Source organism: Pseudonaja textilis, chromosome 3 (assembly GCF_049901715.1).
Source record: "Pseudonaja textilis isolate UNSWEBS1 chromosome 3, rPseTex1.2, whole genome shotgun sequence".
NCBI lineage: Eukaryota > Metazoa > Chordata > Lepidosauria > Squamata > Elapidae > Pseudonaja > Pseudonaja textilis.
Genome location: NC_141992.1, coordinates 175,562,934 through 175,576,395, shown reverse-complemented (window position 1 = coordinate 175,576,395; position 13,462 = coordinate 175,562,934). Strand labels below are relative to the sequence as shown.

General features: G+C 38.8%; 1 long non-coding RNA gene across 1 annotated transcript in view; it reads left to right on the top strand.

Moving 5' to 3' along the window:
* The first annotated feature begins 2,686 nt into the window (after positions 1-2,686).
* LOC148126431 (uncharacterized) overlaps positions 2,687-13,462 on the top strand; it is a 59,478-nt gene continuing 48,702 nt past the window's right edge. The window contains exon 1 of the long non-coding RNA XR_015743264.1: positions 2,687-2,781. This is a non-coding gene — a long non-coding RNA (uncharacterized LOC148126431). The remainder of the gene's footprint in view (positions 2,782-13,462) is intronic.

Below are 13,462 nucleotides of genomic sequence, written 5' to 3'. Positions count from 1 at the left end.
TAATTTTATATTTTAATAAAAAGATAATATTAATCATTGTATGTATGTATAAATATATTATTATGATTAATATTTTGTTATACTTCCATTCATTAAAAAAAATCCCAAATGTTCTTCCAAAGTGACTTCTGGCCTTGCCTGTTCCTAAAGTTTTTGCCCATTTGCATCAAGACTGGTAAAGCCTTTGAGCCAAGAGAAGTTGGGCATTCCTGCTATAACACAATAGCCATCAAACATCAAATGACACATCTATACATCCCTCTAAGACAGGGGCAGGGCTGGGATTCTACCGGTCCTGTCCACCTCTGTAGAACTGGCTGCTGTGAAGAGCAACAAAGAGAGAGCATACATAGAACTTCTATGTCTGTTGCTGTTTTGGCCTATCCGCCCACCTTGGCTCTTACCTGTCTGCTATAACTTCTTGCCCATCAACAACTTCTTCAGTTTCAATCACAATAATACACAGGCAAACAACTGATACAAACTCCAGGTAAACTGCTCAAAACTCGATTGCAAAAAATACGATTTCAGCCACAGTGGTCAACACCTGGAACGTCCTACCAGATTCCATTGTTACATCCTCAACCCCTCACAGCTTCAACCTCAAACTGTCTGCCGTGGATCTTACCCCATTCTTAAGAGGTCTTTGAAGGGGGCGTGCATAAGCGCACTAGCATGCCTACCGTCTCTGTCTTACTGTCCCCATGTATTTGTATTTACTTCCTTTGTTCCTATTTATGTTCATACTTATAGTTGTTATCTTGTACATGTTTGACAGACAAACAAACAAATAAAAAAAATAAAAAATAAATTGCTAACATTAAACAACAAAAAAAGTGGCCAGAGAGGGCAGATTCTCCACTCCAGATTTCCCACAGGCTATTTGCAGGATGTTGGAAGGCAATACACAGCTGTACATGATGCAAAGGAGCTGAGAGAGAAAACTATCCCCTCTCAGATCATGTGCACAATATGCTAGCAGGCGAATTGATAGTCCCACAAGCTAGAGTTTCCCAGTAAAACAAGAAGATCATCTCCTGTATTACTGATGCACATACACACACACACAGAGTCCATCTTGCACACGAGGATGGGATGTTAGAGGCTGCAGCCAGTGATCATGGATCAATAGGTGCTTTCTAGAAAAGAAAGAATGGAAAATCTCCCCTTCACCTCATCCCATGCATATGCAGGTCAGATTCTATAGAATGCTACACCTACCGTTAAAACTCTTACCTCCTTCAGCCTTAATTCCTTGTGCCTCCCATTTTAGACTTTAGGGAGAGCAACTGATGTGTCCTCTCCACCACCCCAGTCCGCCCATCCCCTACCAGCAGGGAATCCCATCAATCGTTGCACTTGAATTTGCCTTGTAGTAAACTGTTAGAACTGAACCTCTCACTGGCCTTGTCATCAAGACAGAGTAGAGACAGATCACGCAGAGAGAGCAAATCTACTTTATGTTGCTTTCCAGACTGGAGGACAGCATACTGGCTATCTCAGTATGACCAAGGGATAACTTTCTGTGGGGCTAAACAAGATGAAGCAACCATGATGGAAAGTCATTTTGTCTGCTTTATTTTGGCACCAGTAACTTCCTTTTCACCTACCTTAAGGGAAATTGTCAGAGTTTAAAATCAGCAGCTAAATGCTGGTGCTGAACAAGATAAGAGCAAACAAATCAAAGGTTAATCCAGACAAGACAGAAATGTTCTCAGTTTTGGAAAGGGCATCAGCCTGTGCTTGATTGGATGATTATCCTTTGTTTAAATATTCAGCACTGTAGCTTGAATTTGAATGTGAATACCTAAGTTTTTGGTTGTCCAAGATCACATTTATAAAGCTGCACACTTCCAAAAGATTTGAAACCGGACATATGCTTATTTATATGGTATTTGCCCCACTTTAATATGTTTGATGTTGACATTTATTTATTTGTTTGTTCGTTTGTTTTGCATAGTTGCCTATCTCAAGTAACTCAGAGGAAAAGGTTATTTGAAATCTAAGCTACCCCAAAAGGTTATATCCAGATTAGTGACCTAAGAGGTACCTAATTCACAGGCATCTTGTCAGCCTTCAAGATTGCTTTGCTTTGCTTTGCATCTTTCGGCTGTCATAAGTAATGCAGGGAGGAGGGGTGAAATAGTTATGGGAAGTGAGCTGGAGGTTTGAGAAAAAAAACTGTATAAGTTGGGGGGGGCAGTTTCTTGTTTATGCTTCTTTCCTATGCTATGTGCAAGCGCACCTCTTTATCAAAATAGGCCAAGGTCAATGGACAGATGCCTCATCACCACCTGAAGATGCCCAAATGACATTACATGCAACTTTTAATTGGACGGACAGTTTGAACTATTGTGGGTGGGAATGTTGCCATCACTTTGTATATGTGATTTTCGTGCTCAATTCCTCAGATTCAGAATTCCTTTGATGCTACCACTTGATTTCCAGTAAAAGATATCTTTTCTCTAATTAACGGAGTCTAAGTGTTTCTCTCTTGGATTTTGAATGGAGCACCAGCTGACACATCTATTTTTAACTATGATGATGCCAAAATGTACAATAGGATGTCTCATTTAAGGACATAAAGGTCATGGTGTTACAACAATGTGATGTTTATTTCTTGCCTTATTTTCATTTTCCACAGATGTCTATGATTTGATTCCCTTGCTCAAATAGCTGTGTCTGGACACAAATCAAAATAGAACCCAGATGGAGAAAAATTACTGCTTCTCAGATGTTCAGCTACAAGTCTGAGCATTCTTGATGACCTCAGATAACATGGTCAGTAAGGATGATGGAAGCTGTAGTCACATTTGATAGGGTACAGTGGTTAAGGTACCAGTCTAATAACTGAGAGACTGTGAGTTCTAGTCTCACCCTTGACACTAAAGCCAGTTGGGTGACTTTGGACCAGCCACTTTCTCTCAGGCCAAACCCCCTCACAGAGTTGTCATTGTGGGGAAAATAGGAGGAGGAAGGAATATTAGCTATGTTGGCTTCCTTGAGTTATTTATAAAAATAATAAAGGCAGGATGAACATAAATAAAATATGACCCAATAATCAGAAAGACACATTTTCCCAGAGCAATCCACCCAGATTTTAAGAAAATAAGACCATGCGGTAACTGCCTCCAAGTTTTGCCAAAGAAAAGCTGTTGTCATTCGATCATTCAGAAAGGGTTGTAATATCCATGCAGATTTGCTATTAAATCTATTGGATTCTGTTTCTCACCTACCCTCCAATGCCATCTTTGTAAAAGAACAAAGAATTGGGAACTGAAGAACAGAGATTGTGACTAGGGGACAATCATACAAGAAAGGGTGATGCCTGAAGTTACTGAATGATCAGAGAAAGAAACTTGGGAAAGACCCACCCTAGTAAATCAGGTGGCTAAAAGTAGCAGTGGGAAGTTTATACCTTTAGACTTGTGAGATTCTATTAATGCAGCCTTACCATGAAGTAGATTTAGCTCATTTAGTCATGTATTCTGTCTTGCTTACCTGGAAGGGCTGACACTCTTATTGATTTTGAATTTCTGAGATTTAGTATTTTAAGTATAACTTGATTTCATTGTAAGCTACCTTGAACACCTTTTTTTTTCATTAGGTCAGGATAAAGACTTCCATTGTATCTGTCAGAGAGTGTGGAGCATCTTCAAACAGATTGTGTGTGTGTGTGTGTGTGTGTGTGTGTGTGTGTATGTGCCCTGGTCCTTAAGGATTTTCATCTAGTGGGACCTAGGAAGTATGCCTTTTTTGTAGGATATTAATAGTAGCCTTTTTTGTATTTATATAACATCTGACATCCAAACCATGTGTACAACTTCATGTACTGAACAATTCCTAATACAGCCAAATGTTATTTTCCCCATTTTAGCAATGGAAAGAAAGGAAGGGCAAAGGAATCAGGGGCTTGATGCCAATGCCAGGCTGTAATACCACAAATTTTAAATCCTGTGATTAATATAATTTTCTTCTTGCAACATGGTGGGGGGGGGGGAGTTAATGGGTAGCAGCTCAACATCATATGTCTTACTTGGTCATAAATACCATTTTGTTTCTGAAAATAGAAGAAAAATAATATCAGCATCTGTAACTTTTTAAAAACAGAAAACAAAACTTGCATTCATATTTCTCTAGCTGTTCTCTGTCTATAAAATCTATATTTAAAAAGCAGAAACAGTGAGAACAGTGTTAGCTTCAATGGGTTTCAACCAGCATGTCCTGTCAGTCCAACTGTGGAACCCAGAAAGAATTTCCTGCTACCCCAATCATTTGTACTCTTCAGATTAACTTCACAATCCAGGATATTTGACCCCAAATCCAGTTGTTATTGAACCACTGATAGTCAAACATTAATGAATTAAGCGTGATTCCACAGGCAAGGAAAGGAATAACTACATAATACCTTGCAATAAACTGGAAACAGTTTACCTTAATGGAATTGCCATTGGATTTTTGCATAGAAAGAGCAGAAGAAATATCTGTTAAAAACCAATCCTTGCTCAATCAACTTAAAGAAGTCACAAACAAATAAAGAAAACCTTACAACATTTCCAGCTTTTATTTATTTTTGTCCATTAATAATGTTCTTCATTATCTCCTGGCAAAACAAGTCAAGAACAATTTTTAAAAATCAGGTCAGAATAAGGTTTGTAGAATTTTACATGCCCTTTCTCCTTTGATCCTGTGATTGGTGAATCGATGGCTACATTAATATTTCTTCAGATATGAAAAAAAAATTTTCAAATAGTCGGTCAGCAGCCCAATCCCCCGATGAAATTTTACAATAACGCAAAAGCATTTTTCCAATGTCCAGATTGCTTCTATCAATACACCCAATTTTTCACAGGCTACGAGGCAACATAACCTGGTGAAATTCAAGACAGACACCAAATGCTTTTTTCAAAGGAGAAATTGAAATCCAGGGAACTAGAGTGTGAGACCCTTGAAACTTTCCTCCATCAATTTCCTGGTGGTAGACTTCTTCAAAACTTTGTCTGCTTGCTCTGTTAGACTGTTAAATTTCAGTGGAAATCATTGTACAAGGGAAACATTTTCAACTGATTTCCAGTGTAACATATGTTGGTAACAAAACATAAAACAGTTATGGTAAACCTCAAGTAGATGTAACATATTTAGATTTTAAAAATGTCCCAGTTGCTCAAATTGTTTAACAGTGGCATATTATGGGACCTCAGAGTTACACTTTTTCTGTTGTCACCCCTGTCTTCTGCAATAGCATTCCTCCTGACTGTCTGAACTGAGGATGCTTCATGTATGAGAAGTGAAATATCTTCAAGAAAGAAAAAAGAAAAGCTCGGTTGCTTTTTGAAAAAACATCTTTGAGACAACCATGACTGGTTGACTGAGACTCTCCATGGATGTTTATAGCTCCTGACTCTGCACAGCTTGGCTATAGTTTAGGAAAGCTTGAAAAAACATGGTTCTTCTGGCAGGGCATGGATCAGGGCATTCTATGAGCCTGTTGACTAATTGGATATTTTAATTTGGGGGCAGAGGAAAGTTTGGCATTTCCTAGCATGGGGTTTTGGTTTTATTGGGTCCCCTCTGGTTGGGGTGTTTGGTTTTCCTTTTTAAATATGTATTTGATACAATTTTTTTAATGTCACCTTGATTCATCCAATCCTCTTCCATTTTGGCGTCTTATTAATTGAATAAAATAAATAAATAGACTGGGAATTAAATTAAATTAAATCACATCCCCATCCCTTTCAATAATGTCAGTGACTGTCTGTGATGATCTAAGACGTGGCACAAAGGCAACACAGTCAAATAAGCAAGAAGTGTCCCTTTAATACCTCCAAGTTTGCCCCAGTGTCCAGGTTACCTTTGGCTGGAGAAAAACCTCTCCCAAGAACAGTCTTGAAGTGGAGGAAATTCAGTCCAAAAACAGAGTATATACAAACTGTAAATAAAAATCCACACAAACCAAGCTGCAGTAATTAACTTGACAGGGCAGGAGAAGGAATTGAAGACTTGAAAGCCCAGCAAAACACACACAGTTGGGAAAATGCCAGGAACCCAGAAAAGCCTTGACGATACCAGATAATTCACAATTTGCTCCCAACAACTTTGCTGAGCGCAGCCTCCCTTTTTAAACACTGTGTTCCCAGCTACAGGTAATGAAGGGAATTAGGGCCTTATCCTCCCCCGTAAGCCATGCAACCCATGTCGCTCTCTTTTCCGTTCCTCCCTGCGCGCCCTAGGATGAAGAGGAGGTGGGCCTGGGTCTTCCTCCGAATTCCCTCTCCCCTGCTCTGCCCAGCCGGCCTTTGCCCTTCCCCAGTTTCTTCCACTGCCAACGGAGCCACACTCCCACTCCCTATCAGCTGCTTGGCCTCCCCCTCTAAATCAGACTCTGACAGGGGCATGACACTGTCCTTTGTATTGCAACTTTAGGCTGTGGCTCTTCCTCCTGTCTCTCAAATATATTAGGAAATACTAGTGGAACTTGCAAACATCAAATATTTATGAAACTTAAGACTGTAAAAAAGGTGCCTTATCCAGTAGATTTCTCTTGCCGTTGGTTAATCGGAGCCTATGAAAAGATCAAGAGCAAGATATTAATGTGTGATCTTTTCCTTTCCAATAACTGGGAGAAGTATAGAGCCATTGGTACCAACATTAATCAATACCCATCATGGGTATTATTCCCCATCAAGTTGTCAAGTCTACTTTTGAAACAGCCAAAGTGGTAGTCATTACAGACTCCTACCACAGTGGATTTCCAGTATTCAGCTATGTACTTTATGTGGAAATACTTTAAAAGGATTGTTTTATAGTATCTCTTTTACAGGTAGTTTAACCAATAAATCTCTCTAGACCTTATAGGGAGTTTTATTCATGCAACAGTTTTCTTTATCTACATCTGTTTCTCAAGTCTCTTTCTAGTTTTCTCCTTTTTGGCTTCCTTTATTCCTTAGAGAGAATGCTTTGAGGTATTGTACTGCAGAAATATCGCTCATCATTCCATCGCTCATCACTTAGTTTTGTTGGATGATAAGGATTTTGCCCCTAACCACTCTTCCAGATCATGCCAGCATCTTTCTCTTCTTCCCCCTTCCCTTCCTCCTTCTAATTTTTCTTCACCCATGGCGCTAATGCTCAAGGACAATTACTCAACAGTGTGATTATCTTTTTTCCCCTTCTCTACACCTTTTTCTGGTGTTGTAAAATCTCAAATGCTTAAAAACCCTTCAAGCAGTATTTTCCCTTTGATGATAGAATGAAAATAGGTTATGTTTTATTTTTATTTTTGTCATTAAAATAGATAAACTGCAGTTGGGATATTCTTACTATGATCATGCAATTAATATTATGACAGGTCACTGAGTATTCCTATCCTTGATAATATGGAAACACATTTCAAACTGGCTTTGTGCCATTTCACTTCTTGGTCTTTTATTAACAGATATTTGGCATAGATTAAATTTCTTGCAGGGGTCTCTGGTACAAGTATCACTTTTAAATAGGCACATTAAAAATGGTAAAGAAAAATAAAAACAGTGAAAAGGATATTATGAAGGAAGAAAATGTCTTGATGAAAGGAGCTAAAAATTACTTTATGCAAACTGTACTTGAATTGTCCTACATTTCTTAACTTAATAACTTTCCTTTGAAGAATGTTATCAAAAGCCTGATAGGTTTCTGTACATTTTGGAGAGATTCTGAGATTAATCATTGGCAAATCAGAACCACTAAATATGTGGGAAAAAAATACTGTAGGCTCTAATCAAAATGGTTAATTTCCAACCAGCAAGCTGACAGAAATCTAACTTTAACTGTCCTAATCACAACATAGACAATTTACATATCAGTTTGGAAAATCTGACAAACTGGAAGTACATGTATTTTCCACAGAATTGCAGATTCCTGGAAATCCTTCCCCCATATTTTTTGATAGATCTAACTAGGCTCTATTCTGTTTTCCTCCAGTTTCCTGGTCTTGCATTTCTGTCTGTCAACATTGTAATCTCAACTATGTAGTAAGACTGGAAGAAAATATTCCGGTCATGTTGCTATATTTTAATTGCTTCTATCTCTTATGGATATATTTATAGTTGGCAGGTACAAAAATGTGAAACATCTAATAGTGAAGAAGCATTCTCTTGATTTCAATATATTGGGTAATTTCTGATTCTCCTCCGGTTTGTGATTTTGGGGTAAGGGTAGAGAGTGTGGTAGACTTTCTGAATGAGACAGGCTGTTTTAAATCTTCCAGGTAAGATACTGGACAAAGCGCAGACTAATCTGATTAGATTAAAGCTCAAGATTCTTAAAAATAAAAGAAAGGAGTACAAGTTGGTTTATTTGATCAAGGTTAAAATAGATATGTTGCTGTCTCTGGTAACTCCTAGTGGACTTTTTGCTAATTGGGAGGTTTCAAGTATTTGTGTAGATATTATGTGTCTTTTTGAAAATGCTTTGAAAGTTCACCAGATCTCATCTGATAAATATGTTGTGTTTGATTCTGATAACCAAACTACAGATAATGTTTTCATTTTGGAAAGGTAGGATTCCCAGTATAAGTAGAACCAGTGGGTTTTGATAGGAACCTTCTTTGTAAACTGGATGGGAAAAGAGGATAGCAACCTTTTGTCAACCCTGAAGCTGACCTGACCGAAGCCATTTTGAAGCTTCGGTGTTGCCACGCTGGAGCTGAGGGATAGGGAGCAGGGAATACAGATAGCTGCAGTTTTGTAGCCAAAACAAAATACTTCTCATGGGAACCAAGGACATTCTCAGACCTGATCAGAGAGAAGAGGAGTGATGTTACCCGGCAACTGGAGGGCACCTTGATTGGACCATGTGACTGATTGTTTGGGGAATGGGAAAAACTTTTAATTAGGTGAAAACTGCTGGAACCTTCAGAGTTGGTTTTCACCAGATCTGTGCCAATATGATATATCCAAATAAAACTATTCTTTGAGGAACCCACCTGCCACAGAGTTTTGCTTGCTATGAGTGTATTATTTGGAACCCTGACACCTTGCATGTTTATTTTGTAATTTAACAGATCCTCTTGACTTGCCATACTCAGCCCGGCAACCTTTCTGTGTCTGTCTGTTGTGTCCCAGATGGACACAATACAGAAGCCTGATGATGGCAGATGAGATTCTGCCAAAACGTTGCTACAACTTTATATACATACATACATACATACATACATACATACATACATACATACATATGGAATTCAGCTTTGTTGGCTTTGAAAGATTAATTTACTGTAAAGTTCTAGTCCTATCCTTTTGCAAAACGCTTCTGTAGAAATATACAATGTCCAACAGAAAAAGCACTGTTCAATTACTGTATATATCATTTTCAAATTTATATTTCATTTTAAGTGATTGCAGTCCAAATAAAAACAATATTTATTATATTTGTTATATGAGGGGAGCAGGGGTGGGATTCTACCAGTTTGCACCTATTCGCTAGAACTGGTTGTTAACATTCTAAGCAGTTAGAGAACCGATTTTTAGAAGAAATTACTGGCCTAATCCTTTAAGGAAGGCAGGAAGGAAACATTCTGGTGTTGCCTACAGAAACTGCCTCTCCGTTAACCCTTATAGTATTCTTGGCAAGACTAGACTTCCTGTCTCTGGAACTTCTCTGGAGTTTCTTTTCCCTCCTTTGCTGGTACTTTGCTTGTGTGGAGTGACCATTCAATGTTACAATGACACTGAAAAAGGTGACATGACCATTTTTCAGACTTATGACTGTTACAGCATCCCCACAGTCATGAGAGGCCAGGCGAGGAGATGCATACCTGAATGTGAGTGATATTGAGTTGGCCACGCCCAGCCAATAACATGACCACCAAGCCACACCCACCAACTAAGCCACGTCCACAGAACCGGTTGTTAAAAAACTTTAACCCCACCCCTGGATGAGAGGTTTCTTCTTCCATGCTACAAATTTAAGTCAAGATACAATGGGGTACCCTGGAATGTTGGCTTTGCAGATTTTCAGTAACATTCACAACACTGGAATCAATTGGTAAGAAAATCAGCAGAGTTGTTTCAAATCATTGTTTGATGAATAATGTTTTGGTTCTGACTAAATCTACATTAAGTTCTAAAGTTCCAGCACTGTCAAGTTTATGTATTTTTAATTAAAATTGATTACAACCATTCAACTGGATGGTGTACAAAACAAAAATAAATAAATAAAATCATGAAAATGAATAAAACGTATCACACAGATAACCTACCATAAAACAATCTGAAAAGAACGCAAAATAAAGCAGCCTTTCCCCAGAATACAATAGATTAACCACAGGCCTTGGACCAAAGACAGGTATGCTTTTTCATTCTTTATTTGTCTACAGCCATCTGCAGGGTAGACCACAATATTTAATACCACTCCACCTCCTCTGTCAATAGGTATTATGACACAGATGTTTAATGCACGTGCAAGGTTTCATAGAAAATCTTTATTTTTATTTAGGGGAGAAACTTCCCTAAGGTTTTGGGCATAAATTTCCTTACCTGAGCAATACACTGTATATTCCTGCTGATGGTTTTTTTCTTACTTCATAACAAGCATTGTCCATCTTTACCTCCTTCTCCTCGTCCTCCTATATCTCAGTGAGAATCTATCTCCAGATCATACTCATATTACTTAATTTAGATTTGGTAAGCAGTTTCAAAGAAAAACTCCTTAGCCTAATCGGAAAAGTAAATAATGTGCTTCTATTTTGAACCACAACTTCACCTCCCACATATAAAATGCTGAAATTATTTTTAAAAACCATTCTTGTTTAAACAGAATATTTAGTTTAGCTGACTTGGCAAAAGGAAATAATATTGCTGAACTCCCACTTCATTGGAGAAAGTGGAATATATATTATGTATAGATGCATCGTTTAATCTCCTGAAGGCAGTGAAGGTCACATCCATGCTATTTGTTCAGTGAAACCAGGCATGCTTCCTTCCTTCTTTATTATTAGGTCTTTAATTCATCTGATGAATTAGATTTCATGCCTGTATGAACTAATGCTAAAGGCAACTACTGCTTCCTGCGCATACAGCTTAATGTGTGAAAGGTGACCCTATTCATGCATTTCCATTGATGGGCAGACAGGAAAGAGAGTTACTCAGTGTACTACAGAAAATGAAGGCATAATAGTTGTAGGCATCAGTTGTAGACATCACCATGCTGGCTCAGGAATTCTGGGAGTTAAGGCCCATAAAAGGGCCACCATTCCCTACCTCTGGTTTAGAGGATGGAGGTTCCATGGAACACCATGGGAGAAGATTATGGATAGGAGAGCAAGAGAAATAGGCAAGGTCCAGAGCAAGTATCTTTATGGAGTTGGTATTTTCCTTTCTGTTTTGACCCTGGGTTTGTGCTGTCCAGACAGTTTAGAGTTAATGGGATTTGGATTAGTTAGTTAGGAATTGAGAGCTATCCATCCCCAGGATACCTTTCCCAGGATACCTTAACTACATTTACCATGATGCATTCCCTTAAGAATGCATCATGGCAAATGAAGTTAAGGTATCCTGGGAAATGTAGTTCATGTCATGTGGCCACATCTATAACCCTGATTGGTCACTGAGTTTACCTTTGGTGGGTTGGGGGAGGCTTCTTCACTCTTGCCTGAACACAGCCTCATGGTAGCATCTCTACCCCCTGCCTCTTTTACTATGGGATGAAATATGGAATAGAAAGATTACTATCATTTTACACTACGATTTCCAGAGCATCCTCCTGTCACAGCAATACATCTAAGGCCTCGAAAGCAGCAAGTTACGTCGACCAAGCTGTAGAAGCTCAAATCGAAGCTGCGGTAGCAGAGGCAGATTTACGTATAACAATGGAGGTGTCACGGCAGAAGGCAGAAATGCCCAAACTACAGGCAGAAATGGCCAAAGCTCAGGCCAAGTTGGAGTTGGCCCAATGGAAAAGGGAATCAGCAAGAAAAACAGCATGGGCTGCAGCATGTAATAGAAAGATTACTATCATTTTACACTACGATTTCAACTATGCAAAGAATTCGACATTAGATGCATCTCAACATAACTGTGAGTCACCTTGAGGATACCTAATAAAATCCAATAAAAGAAACTTTGTATGGAAGAATTTGTAGAGTTATTCTTCTCTGTCTTTATATTCAGCAAGTGAATCAAAAGACAGAATAGGGTTTCTGGAGGGATTTTTTTTTAAAGCAGTAAATATTGCTGTCAGGTTTCCAAGTGATGAAATCCATTTAAAAAGAAAAGAGCAAAGTCCATCTTCCAAAACAATTTCTCTTATTTAGGAAAGCATGAAAGTAGCACAGTCTGTTGTAATGCCAGATTTGACACAACCCAGAATTACACCACCTGATATTTGTTTTCTTTTTCTTTTTAATTAATTGTACATTGTTTATCTACCCACCTATTCCTATTAATAATCTGACAGCTGTGTTCTGAATTTATTTTTAGTCTTCAAGGGTAAACGTATGGATTCATTAAGTTCAAACTGGGTCACTCTAGGCCAGTCATGGCTAACCTTTTCGTTGTCGTGTGCCGAAAGTGTGCATGTGTGCCTGCACCTGTAATGCAATGCGTGTGCGACCCCCCCGCCCCTGCGCATGCAAGCATGAGGCACCGTGCATCTCTGCGAATGCATGTGCGACCCCCACGCACACCACCTGTCTTTGCGCATGCGTGCGCATCTCCCGCATGCGCCCCGTCTCCCACGTATGCACAGAAGATACCCGATAATCAGCTGGCTGGCGGGAGGCATGCACGCATATGCAGTGGATCTGTTCCGGGCAACAGCTCGCGTGCCAGCAGAAGTGGCTCTGACCACTTCCAGCACGTGTGCCATAGTTTCACCATCACGGTTCTAGGTATACCACTGTACTCTAAACTGTACTTAATACTACAGAGCATCTAAAGTATTACAGACTTAATACTACCTCCAAGCTCTGGAGAAGCTGAGCTTCCAGGGAGAGAAAGATTTAATCCAGTAACAACAATAGTACCAGTTTTACAAGTAGCAGTAGCATATTGAGGATCACAGTGGACATTATATATGCATATAATTATGTACCTAAGCGATCTAGAAAATCCTGAAGGTTAAATTATTGATTACATGCATTTACTATGCGCTACCCTTACCGTGCTCCTATGATTCTATTTTTCATTGTCCCCTTAATGTGTCTAGATTTCTCTCCAGGATTTCTGAACATTTCTATAAAAGTTGAAGAAATTTTGCATCTCTTTTTTCTTCTGTTGGGAACTAGTCAGCAAATGACTGGAAGGTAAAACTGTCCAACTTTATTATGCAATGCCTTGTCTTGGGAGACAAATCTAGTATTTTAATAAGGACTTGGAAGAAAGAAGAGAGAGAATTCATGTATTGGGCTAAATGTCTATGTTTTCTACCCTCAGGATAACATAATAAATTAAAATTTACATTCAAAAATTATCATTTACCCCACTTG